General features: G+C 39.7%; 1 long non-coding RNA gene across 1 annotated transcript; it reads left to right on the forward strand.

Moving 5' to 3' along the window:
- The first annotated feature begins 5,150 nt into the window (after positions 1-5,150).
- On the forward strand, positions 5,151-17,841 carry LOC310896718. Its single transcript, XR_014581773.1, has 3 exons — positions 5,151-6,540; positions 15,743-15,849; positions 16,366-17,841. It is a non-coding gene; the product is annotated as an uncharacterized lncRNA (long non-coding RNA).
- Positions 17,842-23,940: the final 6,099 nt, after the last annotated feature.

Below are 23,940 nucleotides of genomic sequence, written 5' to 3' on the forward strand. Positions count from 1 at the left end.
GGAAAACACGACTCTTAAACTTTAGGCACATAGACATTTGGCACGATGTCAGAAACTTTCTGGACTATTCATTTATCCAACTCTGGCCAAAAATAACCAAAGACTCTATGTGTCTGTTGATTTGTTTTGAAATCCATTCAAAACGGCAAAGAAGTTAAAAAGTAAGAGACCGGCAATTGAGAAACAAGACTTCTGAAGTATGAAAGATCCTTTTCTGTATCTTACAACATGTGGTGCTAACAAGCCAGGTCATGTCCCTCATACAAAATGGTTTCTGTGAACTTAGTGTTGTTAAATTATAAGTAGAAAATGGCATAGTTCAGGTTCCTTATGGTTTTAGAAAGTAGTAAACAAAGCCCTTGCTAAAGGAGCTGCATCAGAGGAGAAGAACACACCGATGACTGTGGGCTCACCCCTGGGGGCAGGACAGCTCAGCCAGGGTAATGGTCTCCTCCTTAAACCTGTCAATTTCAAGGGTCCCTGTTTCCCTTTTTTCTAGCTGCATCCCATTCTTTTCTTAGTGCTTCTTGTGTGACACCCCCTGGCCTTTTTCTCTTCCTCTTCCACATACACTCCTTCTGCTTTCCCCTGCACTACCTCTTCTAGTGGGAGGAGGAGAAACCCATCCTCCTGCTCTCTGGAAGAAGACTACTCAGCCTTCCTTTGTCTGTCCCCTTGGCATGCAGACTGCTCATCCTTCTCTCTAAGCAGAGAGGGTGGCCAGGAAAAACTGCAGTACTGCACTCTCCCCTCCCATTTTGTTCTTCAGGCCTTTCGTTGCCCTGCCTGGAAGGACTTGTTGCAATGTCAATGAAGGTCCCCAGCCACACCCTTGATAGCACAGGAGAGCAGTGTTGTCACTGGTTGGTTTGACCTCAAGCCTCCCATTACTATTGTGTTTTATTTTAAATTATGAGGAAAAGGGAGGCAAATGAAGCTTTTTTGGTTTTGTTGTTTTGCTTTGTTTTGTTTTGTTTAGTACAGTCAATTTAGGCAACTTTATTAATACCACAGTCACTCAGCATCTCTTTTAACAGCTTGAGGTTTTCTTCTTTAAATACTTCTTCATTCTCTTTCATTCCAGAATGCTTACATATCCCAACAGGAGTGATCAAGAAAAAATGACAATTATTATAACTTGTGAAAAATTCATTTGCTTTGTCACAGCTTCATGATATTCCTCTTGTTATTGAATAGATGAAGGAGTAACACTATTTTACATCTGCGACAGTGTTTTTGATCTTTATCTACATTGAAAAAAAAAATAAAAAAAAAAGAAAAAAAAAGAAAAATAAAGCCCTTATTTCTGTCTAGAGCCCTTGGATGCACTGCATAGCCCCTGTAATAGTGTCAATAACAGTAATAATACTACAAAACATAGAGCATTTAAAAAAAAAAAAAAAACAATGGCACAAGTGCTTCCAAAGAATTTGTGACTGGTGGTCAAAAGGAATGGCATCTTCTGAGTTCCAGCTGCTTCTACAGATGCAAAACTAAAGATGTAAAAAAGTCACTCTCTGAAAGTCAAGATGCCTATGAAAGAAACAGGAAGAGAAACATGCTCTGCTCTTGGAGAGAAAGAGAGAAAGTACTCTGTATCCTGCAAATATTGGAGTATGGCTTTAAGGTACCTCTCTTATTCCTTAAGGGAAATCATACATTTTTCAGTGTGACTGCTGTACATGCATGAAACAGAGGCAGACAAGGGAGGCCAGCTGGCTATGAAGAATATGCGGTGAAGAAATAATAAAGACGAGTTGAATGGATTAGAAGGAGATATGGAATGGAGAGGAAAAGTAGGCAGCAGGTTTTAACTTTCAGAAGACAGGGCAGTAACTCCCAGTCTGTACATAGCTTGGAGACTGCTGTGTCTGTCTCAGAAATAAGTGTTCAGTATTGATGAAGAAGAGATTCTGCCTTTGAGGTCCTGTCTGTTTGCTCCAGCTGAAGGAGCTCTTTTTCTAACAATGCAATGAAAAATGCTTGTCACTTCTCCCAGTAAAAGGTGCCTAATTTTTTAAGCACACAACAAAAAAATATTTCAATAGACATGCAATGCCAATAAGCATGTATGAGATACATTGCTACTCTTACTTTTCCACATCAGGTGCCTACTGAAGCTGCTACAGCTATGTTAACCATTCATTAAAAAAGCTGGACTTGCACGTGAGTGGGACATCTTCACTAAAGAAACGGTCTGGTGCATTGGACCTAGAAGAAGCAGCATCCTGTTGCCAAACAAGAATATCCGTTTTGTTGTCTGGTCCTAGGTAATTAATTTAATGAAACCCAGGTTTTGAGGTGGGACGATAATGAGCCCATCAGCCATTGTGAAGATAAGTCAGTTGTCAAATGCTATCAATATGTAAGTTGCTAATTAAGAAAAATATATATATATATATAATAGTTGCATTTTGACATTTGAGAATGGGAGACACAGGGCTTCAGAATCTGGCACATCTGAAACTACAGAACATATGTGTAGTTTGGCTCTGCTAAGAGCACAAGCTATCTCCTTCCATGAATTATTTGGCAGACCTTCTTCTCCTGCCCCCACAAAACTGCCAATTTTCAATGGTAAATCTCAGCTCTGAATACTCCATCCTAATTCTAAATCCAGGCCTGATATAAATATTAGTTTCCTTCAGTGGACCTATACTGGTTTCTACCAGCTCAGCACCCAGTTCCAAGTATTTCCACATACGCATTGTTCATTCTGGTTCGGCCAGCCCTTGCACCCCTTACTAATTAAGCAGAGTGATGAGTTGCAGTAGGCATGCCCTGACTTTCTTATCACAAGGGAAAAACTCCTTCTTTTCCCTTCAGATCCCCTGTACAGTTTGGCAGGACCACTCAACCATTTTTCTTTTCTCATCTTGAAAACCCCTCAAAGTTAGAGTATTGTCAGGCAGTTTCAAGTGTTATGGACAACCTTTGCCAAGAAAGTATATGATTTTATGGTAATTGGTTTTGCATTGAAATGTTTCTCCCTCGGCTAATCTGTGTCAGGGAAAAAATGATGTATACTGAGGGGATCTGTAGGAGAGCAGTGGCCATTAGCCTGTTCTCCTGTGGAAGGTTCTGGTGCCTTCCAGGCACCAGATAAAAGAGAAAAACTCACTGAGAAAATAAATTATTTGTTCTTGCAAATGCGAATGTTAAAGTTTTACAGTGAAGCAAGTTGAGAGCTTAAAAGATCTTGCAGTGTCTGGTTCATGAAAGCTATTAGAAGGTCATATTCATTCAAGATTTCAGACACTGAAAACTGGTGGAATGATGCCCGGAGGCAAAAGGAATTGTGCTTTGTGCTGCTTGTAGGAGAGGTCAGGACAGTTTCTGGCCCTGTCAGTGCTTTTTTGAGGGGGTCAAGTACCTCTACCTCCAAAGGGAAATGACAGAACTTTACACCTGAAAACCAGAACAAGTCAAAAGACCAGAGAACCCCCTTCTGCAATAACATTTGGGGAACCTCAAAGTGAAGGGAGTGAGCACTGTGAAATTAGAGGCAATAACTGAGAGGGATGAGAGATAAGTATGGGTCTACTCAGCACTGCTCTGGACTCAGTCTGGTTTAATAGACTTTAAGAAGGGTAATGGGCCTAAAATCCCCTTGGGTTGTGGTGTATTTGCAGTTCTAAACAAATATTTACTCAGTCTTGTCAAGTTCTTTAACTCTTCACGTATGTATCCTCACACAGTGTACAGCCAAGTCAGTGGGAACTGCCAGCAGAAGATTGATAAAACAAAGAGCTCATTTTGAACATATATTTATATATGCCAGGAAAAGCGTAAACTTTCCATTTCTTCCAGCTTTTATTTAACAGATTTGGCATCTTTGGGCTAGGGTCTGTAAATTGGCACACCAGCATTGTGATCAACGGACCTGAGCCAAGAAGTTCCTCTCAGTAACATAGGCTTTGGTCTTTCACCTTTCAGTGTGTGGTTACCATTTTTAGCTTCTGACACCTACTGTAAGAACAGCACAGTAAAGCCCATCAAATCTTCCTTAATTCTCGAACTAGCCATGATTCTTACTTTAGCTAAGAACTATATGTCATGACAAACAAAAATACTGTAAACATTCCATTATGAAGTAATCTATAGAAAAACACTTGAAATATTTTAGAAGAGCCAGAAGCATCCAATTTTAACACCTATACATTAAATGAGAATGCCTAGAATGCTCCACTTTAAACTCCATTAAATGAGAATGCCTAGAATGCTCCACTATTACAGTGGAGCCAAAAAAAAAATCCTCTAAAAAAAGATTTGGTAAATAGTGCCCTACCTTAAAAATCCAAATCTGGGAAGAAAATGAGCATCAGGAAGGCTTGTTTCAACTGTCAGGCATAAAAGAAAGTCAGCACTTCAGCTGGTAGGAGGATTCCATAGCAGAAGGATATTTATTTTTCTATGTTCATATCTACCCATTAATTCAGTTCGATGCTAATTGCATGTGCTATGAAGAGATGAATGTATTATGCACTTAGAAAGTATCTGTTGACCACTAGTATATTTTGCCTAAACAAAAAACCTTAACTTTCCTCAGCTTTTTTTCTGATTCATGCAAAACCAAACAATTCTGTTGTTCAGAAGTCTACTGTGGGAAGGAAACACAGTGAGGTAAATCCTCAGGGCAGTGACACACAGTAGTTTACAACCACTGCTACTACAGCAATGAACTATGGGCATTCTGTATCCTTCCAAGGAAAGCTTACAGTGTATTCCATGGGATTGATCGATGGTTTTGCTGTCTTCTTTGACACAGAAAGTTAAGCTATTTTTTTTTCTAATTCCTCTTCTTCTTATTTGAGTTGGTTAATTCTGTTGGAAATAGCAAGGATCAAGCATACAAGGATCATGCTACAGAAGATGTTTTGCCTCCTGTTGTCTCTGAAGGCAAACAAGAAACAGGATACACACTGGCTTTGCATGTGCTTTAAGCGATGACTATAGCCACTCTAGGAAATTCAGATGGGACTCCCTCATGAAGAAGACTTTGAGTAGGCCATATAATAAATGAATAATTGGCGCTGGTGACTATCATTTATTTAACCTCCCATTAAATCTATGCATAGGTATTACGTGATCAAAAACCCACTGAAAGAATCTCAAAGCATTTGTAGCATCTAGGGAAGGCCTGGAGCATCTAGGGATCTCTTAGAGGAGATCTGTGGGAAAACAGGGAGGATGTGTGGGTGACAGGGCAAATGGCTACCATTCTTAGAACAGACCACTCCTCCTCTCGGGGGGAAGGCATATAGCCAGCACACAGGCAAGTAACCATAACCGCATCCCTTTAATATCTTGGGCAATGTGGGTTTTTTCCTCATGGCCTTCCATGATCCTCTGTATCCCCTGTATGCTCAAAATTATCCCTCTGCTGCACTGCCAGGCAATGCGAGCATGGAGGGCTATGCCTCCTCCAGCCAGACTGAAAGGAGGGGAGCAGGGAAGGCGAGGACAACATGCTGATACAGGGGAAGCAAAGGGAAACAGAGGGAGAGAGGTGTGAAACCTGATCCATCTAATAACATCAAGACTGATAGTGATTTTCCACTCTATCTAGTAGGTCAGATGATCTTATAGTGCAGTGTTAGAGAGAAAGAAGATGGAAATATTTTCATTTTCTCTCAGAGTCAATATTTCCCTAGCTGGAAATTAATCACTGGAAAAGAAGTTTAAGGGGAGTCTGTCAAGGTTTATTTAGGCTTCAAAATAACTTTTTAAAACACTGTCTTTTGTTGTTGTTGCAGGTTTAGAGGTCAGAGTTTCCCTCCACAGCATTCTTCTCTTGACAAATGATCTTTGCAGCAGCTAGCCAAGTTGTTTTTTTTTTTTAATTTTTATTTTAAATTGACTTCTTGTGTGTTCTGCCATAAGCAAAATGTTGCAGATACAGTGGAAAAGGTAGAACATCCACAGTCATCTCTATTTATGTATCATGAATCAGACAAGATGTCTTTCTTTTATCTAATTATTTTTCTCTTAAAGGATTGCAGCAGTGAATCTTCATTTAGCAACCTGCCACCTGGTTATAAAGCAACTAGATTTTGAATTTAGGTAATGCCTTCTGAAGTTACTGTTATTAACGCCTGGAAGCCTACAGCAGAATGCCTGGCTTAATGGCAGACGGCTAGTACCTGTGGATGTACAGAACATAGTCTGGCATCTGGCAACCAGTTATAAATTGCAAGCCAAGCCTGAAAGAATATATCTGAAGAAAGTGTGAGAAGAACTTATCTATCTGTGAAATAGCGTTAATGTCTTTTCAGTAGACCCTTTGCCCCTTCCAGACACAGAAATCCAAAAGGAAAAACACATACCAAACCAATCATCTATCCCCATCAGCAGCATCTAACCTGGGTTACTCAAATTTTGACGTCTATTATACAGCTGTTTTTAGAAGCACATGGATCTGAAAGGAGTACCCAAAGAAAGCATCAAAAAGAGCATTTTCCTTCTATCACTTCATTCTTGAAGATGAATCAGATTCCGATTCTGCCCCACACACCAGAACCAGTGAAAAAAGAAGGGAAGGTAAGGGAAGGTGAAGGGGAAGGGGAAGGGGAAGGGGAAGGGGAAGGGGAAGGGGAAGGGGAAGGGGAAGGGGAAGGGGAAGGGGAAGGGGAAGGGGAAGGGGAAGGGGAAGGGGAAGGGGAAGGGGAAGGGGAAGGGGAAGGGAAGGGAAGGGAAGGGAAGAGTTCACCAGAAGGGCTATTGAGATCAACTAAGAGAGGAAAAGTTGTCTGTGTCTCCAAGTGACTTAACAAGAGCAGAAGGCAGGAACTTCACTGAGGGCCTGTGACTACAAAATGTTATTTCTTCTTATCATACATCAGAACACATCTGTAGAAGTTTCCTGGCTGAGATGCCAGATGTGTTGGTTCCCTTTATCATCATGCACTGATTATTTCTTGTTTGTGTAAGGCTTGTTTATGGTTTTACATTTTGCTTCTTCTGTGACAACTTTAATTATTCTGTGATGGGCACTTGTTATTTTGCTAGACATTTTTAATGCCCTGCTATTATACTCAAAGAGAGCTTTGCGAGTTTGTAATAGTAAAAATATTAATGAGTAAGCAATGTTTTAACCCCAGCTATCGTTGCTGCAATTTTTTGACACTCCATACGTAAGGACAGCTTTCCTTGAGAATTCACCTATGAACTACAGATTTTCATTCATGTGTATTATAAATTTGGTTCACTATAAATGTACTGATCCTATAGACAACGGAAGATAGGAGGTCTTGCCCTAAGAGGCAACTGTAGCAAATCACTGTGAGATTTCTTATCTGGAGCCTCAGAATCAAACTGGTACACAATGTGCCTCCCAGACTGCCAGAGACTCTCTCCCTTGATCGTAGCACTGTGCAACTTCATACAGGTTGATATAAAACTTGTTTTCTACAACTGACAGCCACTGTGTTACACCAAGGACTTAAAGTTTAATCTACCAAAATCCAGATACACACAAGATAATTGCATGTGCTTCCATGTGTCTTGTTTGTTTTGTAAACATTCGCCTCTCCGTGCCTTACTGGCACCAGCCAAGGAAAGCTGTCCGATAGACTTCAGCAGAGCATTGCCCATGTTCCCTGAGTGTGCTCAGAGGGGCTGGATGATGTATGGAAGGGCTGTTTGTCACAAAGCACTGTTATTCTACCAGGAAAATAGTTCGGCCTTTCTGAAACTGGGTGTGGGCAGGGAAGGGTGAACTGGGGAGCAGGGGAAGGGTTGAAATGGAGGACCAGACTGAGTTCTCTGGAAACCAGTGATCACAAACCATGAATCATGCAGGAACTACAGAGCCAAACGTTTGGATGAACAGAGCCCTTAACAATTAATTAATTGTTGACTTTTACTGCCTGTGCTGCAGATGTGCTATCATTTCTACAGAGCAATCCCTCACCAATCTCTTTCAGTTGTTTACAAAGTAATTGGTAAATGAAAAAAAAAAAAAGTATGAAAGTTGCTTCCACACATGCACAGATGTGTAGGCGTGCACACAATGAAAATAGGAGAAAGGTTGAAGACTGCATGATGTTTGATTTTATGAGAGTTTATGAATGTCCCTTGGAAAAGATTTCATGTCTTTTTCTCCCGTGCTTCCTGGATTTTGATGTTTCCCATAAAAAAAAAAAAAAAGGCAGAATATCCCTTCATTTACAAAATGAGTTGGATTTAACTCTATAATTTGTAAATATTTATACATATTTCCAAAGAATACATGGGCTGAACTGCATTTTTTCCTGATTACTTATATGCCTCAATATATCATCTTAGCTCCCACATCTTGTACTTGCAAAACTGAACTTTCAGATGAAAAGTCTTTACAAGAAGTTGACAACAAATTGGCAGTGTTGCAAGAGAAACGATCTAAGTGGCATGCAGTTCAGAAACCTGAACAAATGTGACATGAAGCTATTTTCAGGTATGGTCTTTCAGGTTTGTGACAGCAAAAGACCTTTCTGACATTAGACCCAAGTTCTCCAAGCCGTTAATATGCTTAACATTATACATTATATTCAGAGATAAAGTTGTCCCACTGCATTCAGCAGGATTACTCTTGTGCAAAGTGCCTTTAGCAATAAAACTCGAGTGATTTGAAGCTTATATGTAACACGGAGTTCAGAACAGTCATTTCATTTTTTTAGTATATTTTTCTTTCATTTATATTTCCTATGTCACCACAGCATTGAGGCATAATTGCCTTTTTAAGCTTGTAACACGCTAATGCAAATTAAAAACATCATAGGCAATGAAATGAGGAAGGCAGAGATGCCCAAAACTCTTTGAAAGGGATCTGAGGCAGGTGTCCAGAATCAAATACATCGCGTGTGCTCAATGCTGGATTTGCACCCAAACTCTGTTATTCGAGATGATATCTGCTTGCCATGCTGGGTAACCTCACTGTAAGATCTTAAGGCACTTAATACATTTTTCACTGAGTCACTCTGCAAATATTTCTGAACAGGTTCAGTTGTGTTAATCAAATGATTTACTGAAATGCAAAATTGTTTCACTTTTATTTTTGCTTCATCAGCCTATAACTTTTCTTTCACTATGGGTTTTCTATTTCACTCTTGTGTTTTTCCTCACTCCTAGTAATTACAGGGTATTGGTGTACATGTGCATAAGTGCAGGTTTCTATTAGATTACTAAGAAATGGGTAGAAATTTGAGGAGTTTTGGCTATTCAGCTTAAGAGATATTCTTGGGGCTGACTGAAAGGAGGTGTGACTTAAGAAACGATCACAACATTTGGAAGTCAGATCACATTTGCTAATTTGGAGATCTTAAAAATAGAAGCAACCTACATTTCTAACCACTTCAGAGGATACCTATAATTATCTCCCTTTTCTCCCTCCTAGCACATGTGCACAGAGGGGGAGACATCTCATGACTCACCACACTCATTCCTGCAGTTCTGGACTGCAGAAAAAGTTCACCAGTGTTTGTAAGATGTTTGTGGTGACCCCTGGGATATGCTCTCATAATGAATTTCAGACCGTCTACCCAAGCCTTTAGACTATCTGTCCAATCTTATTGAATTCTTAACCTCGCACTTCCTCCTACTGCAAGTCCTTTTGGGAGACACTGGATACTCAGGATGAAACATTTTAAAGCCAGTGCCTGCATCCTTGTCAGTACATCCAACACAAGACCCCACTTTGTTGTTTGTTTTAGTGTAAATCTTTACCCTGTTCACGTGTGCACAGGAAGGTTTTTTTTCTTATGGATTGTAGCCCTGCACTTGAGAGAAATCTTCCTTCCTTTCTCCTTTTCTGGATGCTCTTTTTGGTGCAGAAAAAGAGAGAGAGTACTGCATAAGAGCAGTTTCAGATTCTTTTTCACTGGGATACAAGGAAAAAAAATATTTTTTTCTACTACTATATTCACCCCTAAAGTCATTTATAATTAAAATAATAATAATAATAACCTCTGCATCCTTACTTACAGAAAACCAGCCTTAGTAAGCTGACCTACTGAAACTGGAAGCCCTAACTAACCCCTTGGCTGATTCATGATTTATCTATGCCAGGGTGAAGTGTTCCACATATTAGCTGGAAGAAATGAGGAAATACACTTCTAGTTTGTAATCTTGATGAATAGTTTCTAGATTTATTTTTTTTTTATGCTCATTTTAGGAATTCATCATTATTTTGAAAACCTTTTACAAATATTGCTTTGAAACTTCCAGTGAGTGATACATTTGTGTAAGAAAACCTGCACTAGTAAGAAAAGTAAGAAAGAAAACTCCTTAAAAAAAAAAAAAAGGAAAGAAAAAGAAAAAAAAAAAAAAGAAAAAAATTGTTGATGCCATTTGACCAGACAAATGAACACCAGTGCTGGACAAAACAGATTGCACATAAAATGCATTAATGTTGCAGGTGGTTTGCTCTTGTCCTACTTTATAGTACATTCTTATTATACAAGTGTCTTATGAAGGGTTAATGGGCTCCTGCAAAACCATGCCAGTGTAACTCCCTCCTGAGCCCAAAGCCAGCGAACAGGAGGGGAGTGTATGAGAAGGAAAGGTAGGTGACCTTGTGGCCTTCTGGAGAAGCACTCATGGAAATGATTAAATGATTTCTATGCTTCTTTTTCCCTCATGGCTATTAATAAATGGTCTTGGAGCACAGACCGTGATCCCCTGATTTCAGCAGTGCTATAAACAACAGTAATCAGCATGATAGACTACCAGATTTTTGAACCTTTAGGAATGTTGTGTCTCACAAAACATTGTTATTTTCCTACAGAAAGCACAGATTTGAATTGTCTCTACTACCACTTTTAAAGCAAATGATGCAACGAGGAAGATGATGCTGAATGAACCAGTGTGACATTTAAGTCACTATCACAAATCAAGTTGCCCCTATTTCTGGGTGTAAAAGCTAGAGTTTCTCAGTATAGAAGGGGGTGGGGGGGTGGTTCTCAAGCCATTATTTTCAGGGAATGCTTTGCTACCTGATACTTAAAAGGTGGTGGTTAATAACGCTAAATCATTCTCGTTTAATCAACTCTGAAATAATAGGAAGAGAAGTTTAGACATTAGGAGGGGCTTTTTTTCTCCTTCTCTGAGAATAATGAATTGGTGAAATGACCTCAGGGGCAAAGTTGTTAGGACAAGGCAGAAGGTCAGTCAAGGAGCAATTAAATGCTGTCCTGTGGGAAAATGGTAAATGCAGTCCCAAAGAGTGAGCTGAAGAATGGCTAAGAGTTACAGAGGGAGAGGAGGATGACTTCCCCCCCCTGCCAGCACTATTATGTAGTCTCATGGTCTTCTTTCAGGAAGAAGCTACAGAACAGGAGGTCTATTAGGACTGTAATAAATACTGAGTTATCAGAGTAAGAGGGAATTTGGATATAAACTCCAGATGGATTTAAAGCACATGCTCATTACTCTCACCTCTCACAAACTGTAATAAGCCAAGGCACATGGTCCCGGACATTAGTCAGCTGTAACTGTTCACGTTAGCATGCCACAAGCAAGCCCCTGCCTGTGGACACTTGGTCTGTCTCAGTCCCCTCTGTCTCAGCGGCCATGCCCGTGACAGAATCCAGAAACCCAGAATTAAAGAGGTTAGTGTAGTGGCAGGCACTGCTTCTGCTGCAAGGGAAAGACTACAGCAAGTCATTTTGACACTGAATTTGTGTGCCCTGAGTTATAGATCTATGCTGCAGTAAGGACCTGGTACCCGAGCCGTACAGACAAAGTGCAGGAGGACTCTGCAGTCTGTGCCCTCAGTGATGTAGCCATACCTATACTAGTGAATCAGTGCCAGCAGCTGCTCCTGCATACAAGTCTATTCAGACAAGATGCTGTTAGGGCTGTTCCTGACCATGTGGGGGGCCTGGCTCAGCTAAATTATCCCCTTCCTCTCTTCTTGGAGATTACTTTGAAACCAGCATGTCAGATAACACTCCCAGCTACCCTGTTTGGAGCTTAAGGGGGGTCAGCTCTCTCAGTGCATGCTGTTGGCCACAATGCCAGGCAATGAGGCTGTGCAATTTTAATCTACCTGTACAAGCACAGAGACTCTAGGAGATAAGGCTCTAAAGAAGAGATTGATCTCAGCAGCAATGGAGAGGGTGCTCTGTCTCTTTGTGGTGAGAGACAGGATGGGGAAAAGCTTCATCTCATCTGGAATTTTATTATTTAAGGATTCTGAAACACATGCAAATCTTTTGGTCTGGGAACTCTGGTACCATCTTTGAAATAAGTCATACCTGGACCAACAGCCACACCGCAATACTTTAAAACAGAAGGCTAGCAGGATACTCTAGGGCAAGGATAGTCTAGACATGTACCACCACTGAACCATCTCTAGGTGGACAGCAAGTCTAGTTCCCTCCAGCCACCAACTCAGGTTAAACGCAGAAACCAAGAATTAGGTTAAGAGAAACCTGCTGTTCATGTAAGGCAATGCACTTTCATTAACCCTCAGCCCAGCATAGAACCCCAGAATAAATGGCTGTGACAGCATAACGCTTGTTGTGAGCTCCAAAGCCCACCTGAGAGAAAACACAAACACCTGCATAGTGTTAAAACCCTTTCCAGGTTCTCAGTAGCACAAGAAGAACACAGAAGAGAAAGCAAGAGCTAGAGCCACCTCCAAGCACAGCTTGGGAGACCTTCTCTTGTTATCTTCTATTTTCTTTCTCTACTGTATTTCTGGTGAAGTACACATCAGTCCCACACTAATACAACCTTTCTACATCAGACTGCCCTGCTATCACTTCCATCTATGACCCAGAAAATCCTACTTAGAAAGATTTATCTTCATACTTAACACACCTAAATATTCACTTTGCAATGTGCCTTCAGAATGGTAGCCCTTACAGATTTTGGAATTTAAAACCAATAAAAAAATCTAACACTATGAGTAGCCAACAAACACATTCAAATTCTCTGTACAATCTAAGTCCCTAAAAAGTCCTAAACAAGGACCCCCTAAACAAAACAAAACAAAACAAAACATACAAACAAAAAAAACAGACTTGCTCTGCCAGTACTCAATCCAGTTTTGTCTATTTCCTTTTCCTTTTTCTAATCCTCCTTCTTGCCCATCAGCTGGTCCTGTTAGCGTAACATGGCCCAGCTGCATCTCCAGCACTACAGTTTAACCTCTCTTTGTCTGGCTGTGCACTTTAGCATGTACAGCAAAGAGGGCAGAGGCCTATGGATTGCTATATAGACAGCCATATTTGAATTTGCAATTATTGAATGTTCTGAAAGTATGAGATAGTTTCCCTTGTACTTTAGTATACATAGGAAAAAAAAAAAAAAAAAAAAAACTAGTCAATCTCAACTGTTTTGAACCACAACCATGAGAGCTGGGTGCTGAGCTAGCCAGCATTTGCAAACAGGCTGGTGACATTGTCAAAACCAGAGGAACTTAATTTCAGGTTTAGCTGCTTAAGGTTATCATGAATTCAGTTTTTTAGTCTCAATGTGCTATTCTTCTGTTTACAAATTTTTGCCCTTGTTTCTCTGTTTCAGATTTAACAAGTAGAAAAGAATAATAAATGGTTATTAGAGTATACTTGGACAGTATATATATATATTGTCCTTCTGAGACTTCACTTAGGTCCAGCTAGGCTCTTTCCTGGAGGAACCTTTTGAATGATTGCTTGAAATAACCCTGGGTTTAAGAAGTTATAATTGTATTGTAGCCTGTCCTACTTAAAGGACAGGGAACTGAACATTTCACAGATTAGTTTAAAGTATTGACCTCTTCTGTTACCATTCTTGCTTTATTTCAAGAATTTTTATAGTAATACAGCAACAGATATTATATCAAATATATTAGATACCTGCATTTTATGAGCATAATAATTGAGTAATTAGATGAGGTGAGATGTAAGCTTTCCTGTGGTACAAGTATTAAAACCAATCTCAGATTCTTAAGGGAAGCCACAGGTAGTTACAGAATTTGGAAATCTTTACCACTGAGTCACTGCATGCCTTAAAGTGATTCATTTTTGGGTGCAGGGATCATGCAACCCCAATTCAGGCAACAAATTTTCTGGGTACTACTATTATTTCAAATTGTATTTTTTATATTTTTGACAGTGCTAGGATTCTATAGCACAGTTTAAGAAGCAAATTGAACAAATCCAGAAGTATATTCTTGGCCTTGGGGGTGTTAGTCCAAGCTCCTCATTGTGCAGTTTCATTCATCTGTTTAATTTATAGATTCTGAAAGTTCATTTTTGCCCACCATGACACTTCTCCTACCATGCAAAGCAAATCCAGGTTTTAACCAAGACACTAATAAGGTAGCCAGAGCTATGTCTTGGACTGAGCTCTGACCAATGATTGCTGTTTTGGGGACTGGCGTGTTTGTAACCATCAGGATAACTGAAGACAGGTGTTATTTCCAGCACTCTTCTGCAACCATCTAGGCTGAACGTTCTCAAATTATTCTGAAACTTAGTCAATGCAAAAATATATTTCTCTAGTATAGGTCCTGGCTTGCTGATTTTTAGGCATGTGGATTTTATTTTTTATATTTTTCCCTTTTCTGCACTGTACAAAACAAACAAACAACAACAACAACAAATATATAAACAACAAGGGTTAGCTGATCATCTTAACATGTACAACAGAGATTTTTCTATATGCAAAATGCTCTCAAATGTATAATACAAATAATTTAAGAAACAGAGAAGAATATTTCTTAACTATCTAAATTATACTTATCAGCATTTTAGTTGTAAGATAAATGTTATGTTAGTTATGTTTATCTTGTGTCCTAGATAACTAAGGAGTTATACTAAAACCTTCAAATAAACTAAATTTAATCCCAATCAAAAAGTCACGCTTTGAGTCAGATGTGATGTCAACTTTGAAATAACAGTGTTTCGTTATGAGGTATTGTTTATGTTTTATAGAGTTCATAGGATCTTTGTGAAAGCAAAAATCATGAAAGTTCCTTTCTGAAAGCATTTATTTATATTATATTAATTTAAAGCTAAGCTTTTTGTTGCTTTCTGCTGCTCATTTCATCAAAAAGAACAGCATGCTCTGATTTGAACAACAGAACTATCACATTGCCCGAAAGGCTGGCTCTAGTTTTCCATTTGGAATGAGCAGGACAAAGTCTGTTGCAAATGTACTTGGGCAGAGATTTAATCAGTTCTTTCCTAGGAAATGATGAAGAAAAATATTCTCAACAAAGCTAAAATACAACGTTAAAGTGTGATCCACCCACTCACAGCTGCCTTTTAAACCGTTTCCAGTCTAGAAGCTACTGTTCCACTGAGTTAGCATGACTTGATGCAAACTACTTTTTGTTATTTGCTGTTTGTCATTTGTCCTAAACTGGAAAAGAAGGGGAATAGCTGTAGCCAGTGGCAACTACCCCAAAGCATGCAAGATCACAGTACTGCCACTGCCCATACAATAATAAAAAATTACTGTAAGGAAGGACTGGTATGGAACAAAGTGTTTACTTGACTTTCCAACACAACCATCAATTTAGACAGACCCGAGTGTTAGTCAGCAGCAGCAGTGCCCAAATGGTTGTGTAAAGTGAAGTACTTAGAGCAATTTCTGAAAAACAAACCTTGAAGAAACGGCATCCTATACGTTCCCACAGGCAGAATGATATTATACGCTACATTGTATGGTGTGACAGGCTTTGGCCAAAGAATCCTGCAAGATCAGCATTTTTAAATTATTATTATTTTATTTTATTTTAATTATTTTACTCCCTGTTTCTTTTTCCTTCTAGGAGCAGCATTTCAACTGCCAAGCACTGGTATTTTCATTCCTCTGCCAAGAAATTCCCCTAATGAGGAGCACAGAAATTAAAGACAGCTCTGAAGAGCTAAAAAATAGGTGAATTCACTTTAAATGTTTGATGAAGGTTGTGGTTGACTGGGACTTCTCTCTCCAGTCTAGTTCATCCTGCTCAGGAAAAACGTGTTTGTTGTGCTCCCTCTGACTACCACTACCAAGAAAGTGAAAATAAAAAAGGCAACAGCATCCTCAAAGGGAGGACCATTACATATTTCTGGCAGTAATCTGCTTCCAGATTGTATCTATTTTTTAAGGATTTTTAAGGGCCAAGAACAAGGGGACTCCCAGATCCCACATCAGTTCAAAGAGTTAAAACATTCAGCAAGCTAAACTCCTTGCTTTGGCATGTCTATCAAAGTCTTTGAGTCTTTAATGTAACTGAAAACAATTGTCCCAGTGGGGAGGTCTAACACTCTTACCAGTTGCAGTTAAATGTTTGAACTGCCTGAGAAACTAGAGGGGTTATAAGAATTCAAGGGTAAACTGCGTGACACGGTTCTGGTGATAATAATGTTCCAGAATTTATATTTATTAATATTGCCTTCTTTCGGTCAGACTCCCACAGGAAATCCTGAGGAGTACATGTCTCTGGCATGTTTTATCTTAGATAGTCCCATCCTTGCGGTATTGCGTGCTGATAGCAGGACAGAAGAGTACCTTTGAAAATCTCTGGTCTTTATAGAAGCTGCGGATGACAACAAGCAGGACCTTCAACACTCTGGGAAGACAATCCATCTACTTTCTTTAGTTATCATTAAAATGTCTTTTAGACATAGGTCATAACTGGAAACCTATAAAGGATGTCTGTGTATTAGGCACTTCCCACAAAGCTCAGTCCCTTGCGATTAAAATTTATCACATTGTTCTTCTGGTTACAAATACTGCTGATATGTGTCATTACTGCAGAGCACTGCTCATAACATTTTGACTTTACTCCAAACATTTTTTTAATTCTGAGTTTCCCATAAAGAACATACATCTGAAGTTTTTAAAGGCACCCATTACTTTCAAGTTTTTAAGCCTGTTTTAAAGGTTGTTAACTATTTTATTTTTCTGTTAAATGTTCACTTACTTACACTGACAAATAGCTTGATGGGAAGCGTCATGTTCCCCTCTGTGTTCCCTATGATGTCGCAAAGAGCAATTATGGTGCATAAAATCATATAGACTTATCAGTTTATATGGCAGTTTATAAATACTCCATCTTCTTAAAAGCTCTGTCTTCACTGAGACTGGTGTCACTAACACTGTATTTTGTGGCATTCTTTTTGAAAGACTTGCTAGATTTGCTTTTTAAAAATTTCAAACAGATTTTTACTTTATGCATTTATTGGTGAAGAAACAGAGAATAATTACTGTTATACTCTAGCTTCCTTGCTAGAATAAGCTTTTTGTTGTGCGTGTTGCTAGATCTCTAGTCTTCGGCAGCAAAGACCATTTTTTTGTCATTCTTTATGAAGAAGACACTTACAACATCATACCACATATAGCTTTCCTGTGTATGCGTGAGTGTGTGTGTGCCTCTGCCACCCTCTTGCCCTCAGCTGTTGATCATCTTGCTCAATTGTAACCAAAACTGACTGTGGAGCAGCAGTCACACAGATTAAAAAATTAAAATAAAAACATGTTTTGTGAAAATAGTTGTCTAGGTAGAAAAAAAAAAAAAAGGAAAAAAAAAGTATTTACAAGGCTGACTCTTGACCTTGTCTGTGATGGGACATCAAAGAACCCACATGAGAGCCCACTTCACAACACAAACCTTTGTTCTCTCAGCCACTCCTGGAGTTTCTCTATCTGCACAGCTGGAGCACGTACAGAAGCAGCACCATTGTTCCCCTCACATGGTTTGTCCTGCTGGAGAAAGAAGGGAGTATTTTAATTCTGTTTACTCCATCAGAACGAATTTTCTTAACCGCAAAAGTGGGTCAGATTTCTACACCCACACTGTGGTATTAGACCAGGTTAGGCCTGGATGCCTATAGCATCCAGACTATGCTTCTGCACTGCGCAAAGCACAGATCTTCAGCGAGCCATTCCTGTCCTGAGTTCATAATTTAAGCATAAATATCTGAGCATGCAATCAGAATTAAACATCTGAATCAGCTGGATTTAGGAACTCTGTGCTGACATGTTTCAGGTGGGGATGTGGACAACATCCCTTGCTTCTGGGATATTCTTCACAGCCACCCTGTGAAGAATAGCTGAGTTTGGCAATGAATAGGCATGGACAAAACAAGGATTGACACCAAAAGGTAGCGTTCATTTCAGAAAGTATCATTTTGCAGGTATGAACAAAGCGATGTTACATACATGAAGATCTGATGGAGAAACTAAGTGAAGATGACCTTATTTTGCATTCAGTACTCACCATCTTATTCTGGGTAGTACTATAATTAATTTAGTTCTTAAAAAGTTAACAACTTTACTTGTTGCATTAGATTTTTTATTATTTTTTTTTAACTCTAGGTCACTTGCATTCTCATATCTGCCACTTGCTGTCCCATTCATGTTTTCCTACTTCTTGTTTTTCTTCCTTTGAGCAAAACAAATCATAGTTGCCATTCAAAAAGACATCTTGTCTTTTTGTGCAAGCTGGGGAGTAATGCGTGGAAAAAAAAAAAAAAAAAAAGCTGTAAATGACAAAGATCTCTGCTCTGTTTCTCTGATTACACTGGCAAAACAATATATTTGAGAAATATAGGGGAAAAATGAAAAGCAAAAGATAAAAGCTCAAAACCAAAGATAAGCTGTGCTTTCAGATATCTGAGCAGAGAGAATACTGGCTCTTCCCGCATCTTTGGATTTCATAGTATCCTAAAACAAAAAAGCAAACAAAACCTCTTCACTTATACTCAGAAAACAGAGATATTCCCTCTCTGTGTTCCCAGATGGCATCATAGCAATTTCTATAAAACTAGTGACAGATTTTTTTATTTTTTTTTCTGATATGTAAATGTGCTGAACATGATCCAAAAACATTAAAGCAGCACGCTGGCAGCACTGCCCATGTCTGCCGTGGGCTTTGGATCAGACTCCACAGGATAGTCAGAGGCAGTCAAAAGGAAATTATTTTCTCCTGTTGTACCCTCTTCATAGCAGTTCACACAAACAAAACAGCTCTCCACTTATTTTGACAGAAGACCTGGAAACAGCATGTAGTATTAGTAAGCCAGATGATATAAGGTGCTGGATTTTGCCCTTTGATACATTTGCAGCAGGAACGTGTTGGTTCCCTTCCCCTAAACACTTTTGGATCACTTTCATGCAGAATTGGGGGCCTTCAGAGGGACAAGCAGCCCCTTTCTCTTTATACTGAAGGTGCTCCAGCACGATGACTGTGGTGAGCTCTGTTGAGAAACACGGTGGACTGTCCCTTAGGGACAAAGGCTGCATGACATTAGGGCCAGGAGGTCCAGGCTTCAACTCCATCCAGAAACTCTGGGGACTCCCAGTGACTCAGACTGAAGCAGGACTGCATCAGAGAGAGAGAGAAATAAGGTGGATGTAAAGAAGAGAAAGAAACTGTGATCCAGACTCAGTTGCATGGGGGCCCCCAGCACATGAATACAAAAATTCCACTGGCCTTGTGATGTTTTGAAAAGTAAACTATGGAAGAAAGACCAGAAACTTCAAAGAAATTCCTGATTTGGAAATTGTCTGATGTAAAAGGTGTTAGCGTAGAGGAGGGTAGAGAAATAGCCTGTTCTCAAAGGCACTCTACGAGAGGTCAAATGTTGGTCTGGCTCATATGGCCATTTTTTCCAGTTGTACAGTATATTGTGTAAACTAAATATAATGTAAAGATGCAAAAGCTTCCAGAAATGTCATCTTACAGACATTTGCTTGGATGCAATCCATGATTATGTGAAAACATTTACTTTGAGATCTAAAAGCCATGGGTTACGTGGGTGTTCTGTACATTTTACATTGGAACTTATACTATAGAGCCAGAAAAGACTGAGAGTCTTAATTTGAAATGACTTCCATTGGTATACTGGCCTGTATTGTACTCAAATGTAAATGCAGGTGAGTATATGTGACAGAAGGAGAGGATAGTTCACAACCTATTGAAGAGAACAACCAGAAACCTTTAACGTGGCTGGGACCTCAGTTAAATCTCTGCTGGCAGTCATATGCTTGCAATTGCCCCCAAGAATGGGTTACTGAAAAATCTTTAGACCAAGATGCTGACAGATTTTTCTGACTTGTGAGCTGTTCAGCTGTGCTTACCAGTAAATTTTCAATTGACAGGACATGATTTTAAGCTCAGGTAAGGTGGTACCTTGCAAGGGATGGAGACAAGGAAAAGCCTGTTTAGAGAGCACAAATGAGAAGGAAAGTTACTGTATTATACTATTACCTTACAGCTCTTGCAACAAGCATCAAAACAATCTGCAATCCAGATTTCTCTGTTTCTTAGTCTTAAACACACACTTGTGATAGGCTGCCCCAAGCATCCATGCTTCAGGGTCAGCAGGTTGCAGGGAGTGACGTACATATATACCAGTACTCAGTGACTCATCTGACTCTACTTTTGACACTATTGAATTTCTCACTTATAAAAGTATTTCAATATACCTTTACTGTTTATAATTCTTTTTATATTTAATAAAGGAAACAATTAAGGGCTATCATCACTGTGCAGTCAATACAGAGATGCCCCCAGAGCTGACTGTACTAGTTCCAGAACTGTAATCTGTACAGCCACACCACTTAAACCTCATTAGATCACTGTGGGTAAACTGAGTCTCCTGGGACCCCGCCTAGTCTAATTATATGGACTTGCACTGCTCCAGGTAATGTAACAGTTCTGTAGCCAGATGGAGGATTTGCAGCACCTGGTGTAAGCATGCCCCAAAAAGTACTCGGTAGTCTTCAGCAACTGGCCAAAAGCATGTCCCTGTCTCTCCCAGTGGTTTGCTTCTCAAGTATCGTTAACAAAACCATGCCCACAGACTATCTGCATAAGTCCTGAGGAGTCTGGTCCAGTAAGTGAAAGTAAAGTGGGTTTGAAAGCAGTTTGCATCTCTCTGACATTCTGAATGAATAGCAGAGGTTATGGGGAAAGAGAGGGCATCTTCTAGCAAAGCATATTTCATCATTACACCCTCAACCTGGAAACAGACTGCACTGCTGTGCAGTCATTGTACCCAGCTGTAGCATGGGAGAAGTAAGCATTGAGAGTTCTGGCAGTTCTCTGAAAGACTTCAAATATAAACAGAATTTCCAGAACACAGATTTTTGGAGCAAAAAGTGCAAAATAGTAACTCTTGAAAATTGAAAACAGTGAAAGAAATTGGAGGATAGAATTAATTAACTCCCACAAAATATCCAGAAATCTCATTTGGGTGAGGTTTTGCAACCCTTAATGCTGGTGTCAGAGCAGCTGCGTGTGGGAGAAGTTGCTACGCAAATTGAACCCAGGGGCTTGAGTCCTGGCCCTTTGCTATCTACATGCTCAGGACTGTGAAGCTTTAGCAGGATTCAGACTTTTCCAGGCATCCGGACACAGAGCAGATTCCAAAACTGCAGTCTCAATATCCTGACAATTAAAACATGAAAAAGGTCACATTTAATCTATTTATAGCAATAATCATCTGAAAAGGTCAGGAATGAATTTTGGCTCTCTTCTAATCAAAAGATTTTTACCATTTGCTTTAGCAGATGGGAATTCACACAAGGAACTTATTTCAGTTTAAGAAAGATAATCACATGGCTTGGCCAGTGTATAGTCTTTTTCTTAGTATTATTTATGCCAAAATAAGAATCAGACAGTTAAAAACTGGAACTTATGCATTTTGTTTCTTTCAGCTTCAGAATACATATCTTCCAAACCAAAACCTTTTCCTTGGAGCGGTCTAAGGAATATAAAATCAATGAATCAATGACCCAATATCTTTCCTAATATGGTAGCTGGAATTTATATTAGAAATATGATTTTGGCCAAATAGCTTTTCTCAAGCTGATGAAATAGATGAAATAGCATGTGACAAAGTAGACAACTTTTTTTTGCATAAAATCAATCACCTTTTCAAATGCTGGCTGTCAAGGATTCCTATTCACATCTTACTTTTGCCTTAAAAAACTTCCTCTGCATAACAAGTCTCATCAAAGGCACCTCTGTACTTACTGGTAGTTCCTGCACTATAATATAAATATTTGTTTGTGGAGAAAAAGGTCAGAATTCAGTCAAAACTCAAAGTCAATGCTTTTGTGCTTTAACTACTTATCTTTGCAATGCACTGGAGCAAACATTGTTTGCTTCATGTCCTAGGAAATGGGTCCTGGATTTGTGCTGGAGGCTGTGTGAAGATTTAATCATAACTGTGAAAATTGGCAGTGTGAGTGTGCCTTTTCGTTTATTGAATGCATTTGTGACAGAGAAGGAAAAAATAAAAACCCACCTTGCAAAAGTAAATGTTTTGAACTCCCATTATGTTCAGGTATATAGGGATTCAGTTTCTAAAGAGTGTTAGAGGACAGCATAAAACCTATACTGAGACCTTTGCAGAAGAGGACTGTTGCTTTCTCCCATTTCAGTTTAGTGTATGTGCAACCAGAGTCTCTGTTATACCAACCTGAAATCTCTTACTGTCATAGCACCTTCAGGGTATTCTCATTTGCATGCTCTGGTAATGACCCTTTCTGTTTTAGCAGCAGATGTCTGCTCCTAAAAATTGGTGTTTTCTGGGGAAAAAGTTATATTTAGGAAAACAAAGCAAAACAAGCAGGACAAAATGTTTACTCCAGAAATTAAGAAAAGCAGCTCTCCTGCTGCCTACCTGAAGAGTTTTCTCACCCTCTGCAAAGAAAATGTGACAGAATAAAACTCAAAAATAAAATTTGATCTGTTGGACTGACAATATCAACGTGACTAATGGACACAAATCTCAGAAGGAAGTCACTCTCTGCCCAGCCAGCATCACTGCTAGAAACAGTAAATACCAAGAGGAAATGGGTGTTATAGACAGCTTTATTAGTTGAGGGTTTGTTTAGTTTCAGTGTTTTGAAATCATGCCCCACACTTGGCTTTAAAACTGCATCTGTTTCACAGTTCTGTCTAATTTCATCACTTCTTAATGGTGTCAACCTTGTGTTTTTGGTAGTTGTATCATGAAGTTTGGCTTTGTTATCAAAATCACAGTTGTAGGGATAGCTTGCAGTAAAAATAGTTTTCATTAGCAGCAAAAACAACAACAACAAATCTTACAAAGAAAAATTTGACAAAGAGTAATTATGGTTTCATCAAGGGAAGGTCCTGCCTTAGTAATTTGATCTCCTCTGATAAGATCACCAACTTAGAGGATGAAGGGAAGGCAGTGGACATAAATTTTTTGAATTTTAGCAAGGTTTTTGATATTGTCCCTCACAGCATCCTTCTGGACTAGCTGTCCAGCTGTAAGATAAACAGATTCACGCCACGCTGGGTGATGAACTGGCCCAATGGTAGCACTCAGAGGGTCACAGTGAATGTGGCTACATCTGGCTGGGGGACAGTCACCAGTGGTGTTCTCCAGGACTCAGTTCAAGGGCCAGACCTGTTTAACTTTTTTATCAGTGATTTGGATGAAGGATTGGAATGCATCCTTAGCAAGTTTGCTGATGATACTAAATGGGGAGGTTCTGTTGATTCCCCAGAGGGATGAGAGGCCTTGCAAAGAAATCTGGACAGACTGGAGCTTTGGGCAATCATCAGCGGCATGAAGTTCATAAAAGGAACTTGCTGGGTGTTGCACCCCAGATAGAGCAACGCTGGACATGGGCACAGGCACAGGCTGGGAGACGAATGGCTGGACAGCAGCTCAGCAGAAAGGGACCTGGGGGTGCTGGTCAACAGCAGGTTCAACATAAGCCAGTAGTGGGCCCTGGCAGCCAAATGGCATTTTGTGCTGCATTAAACACAGCACAGCCATAAGATCAAAAGAGGTGATTTTCCCACTATATTCAGCGGTGGTGCGGCCTCACCTGCAATATAGTGAGCAGTTCTGGGCTCCACGCTATAAAAAAATGGCTGTTAAGGTCCTTGAAAGCATCCAGAGGAGGGCAACAAAGCTGGTTACAGGGCTGGAAGGCATGTCCTGTGAGGAGAGGCTGAGGGCACTTGGGTCCTCTAGTCTGGAGAAGGGGAGG

Source organism: Anser anser (assembly GCF_964211835.1).
Source record: "Anser anser genome assembly, chromosome: 3".
NCBI lineage: Eukaryota > Metazoa > Chordata > Aves > Anseriformes > Anatidae > Anser > Anser anser.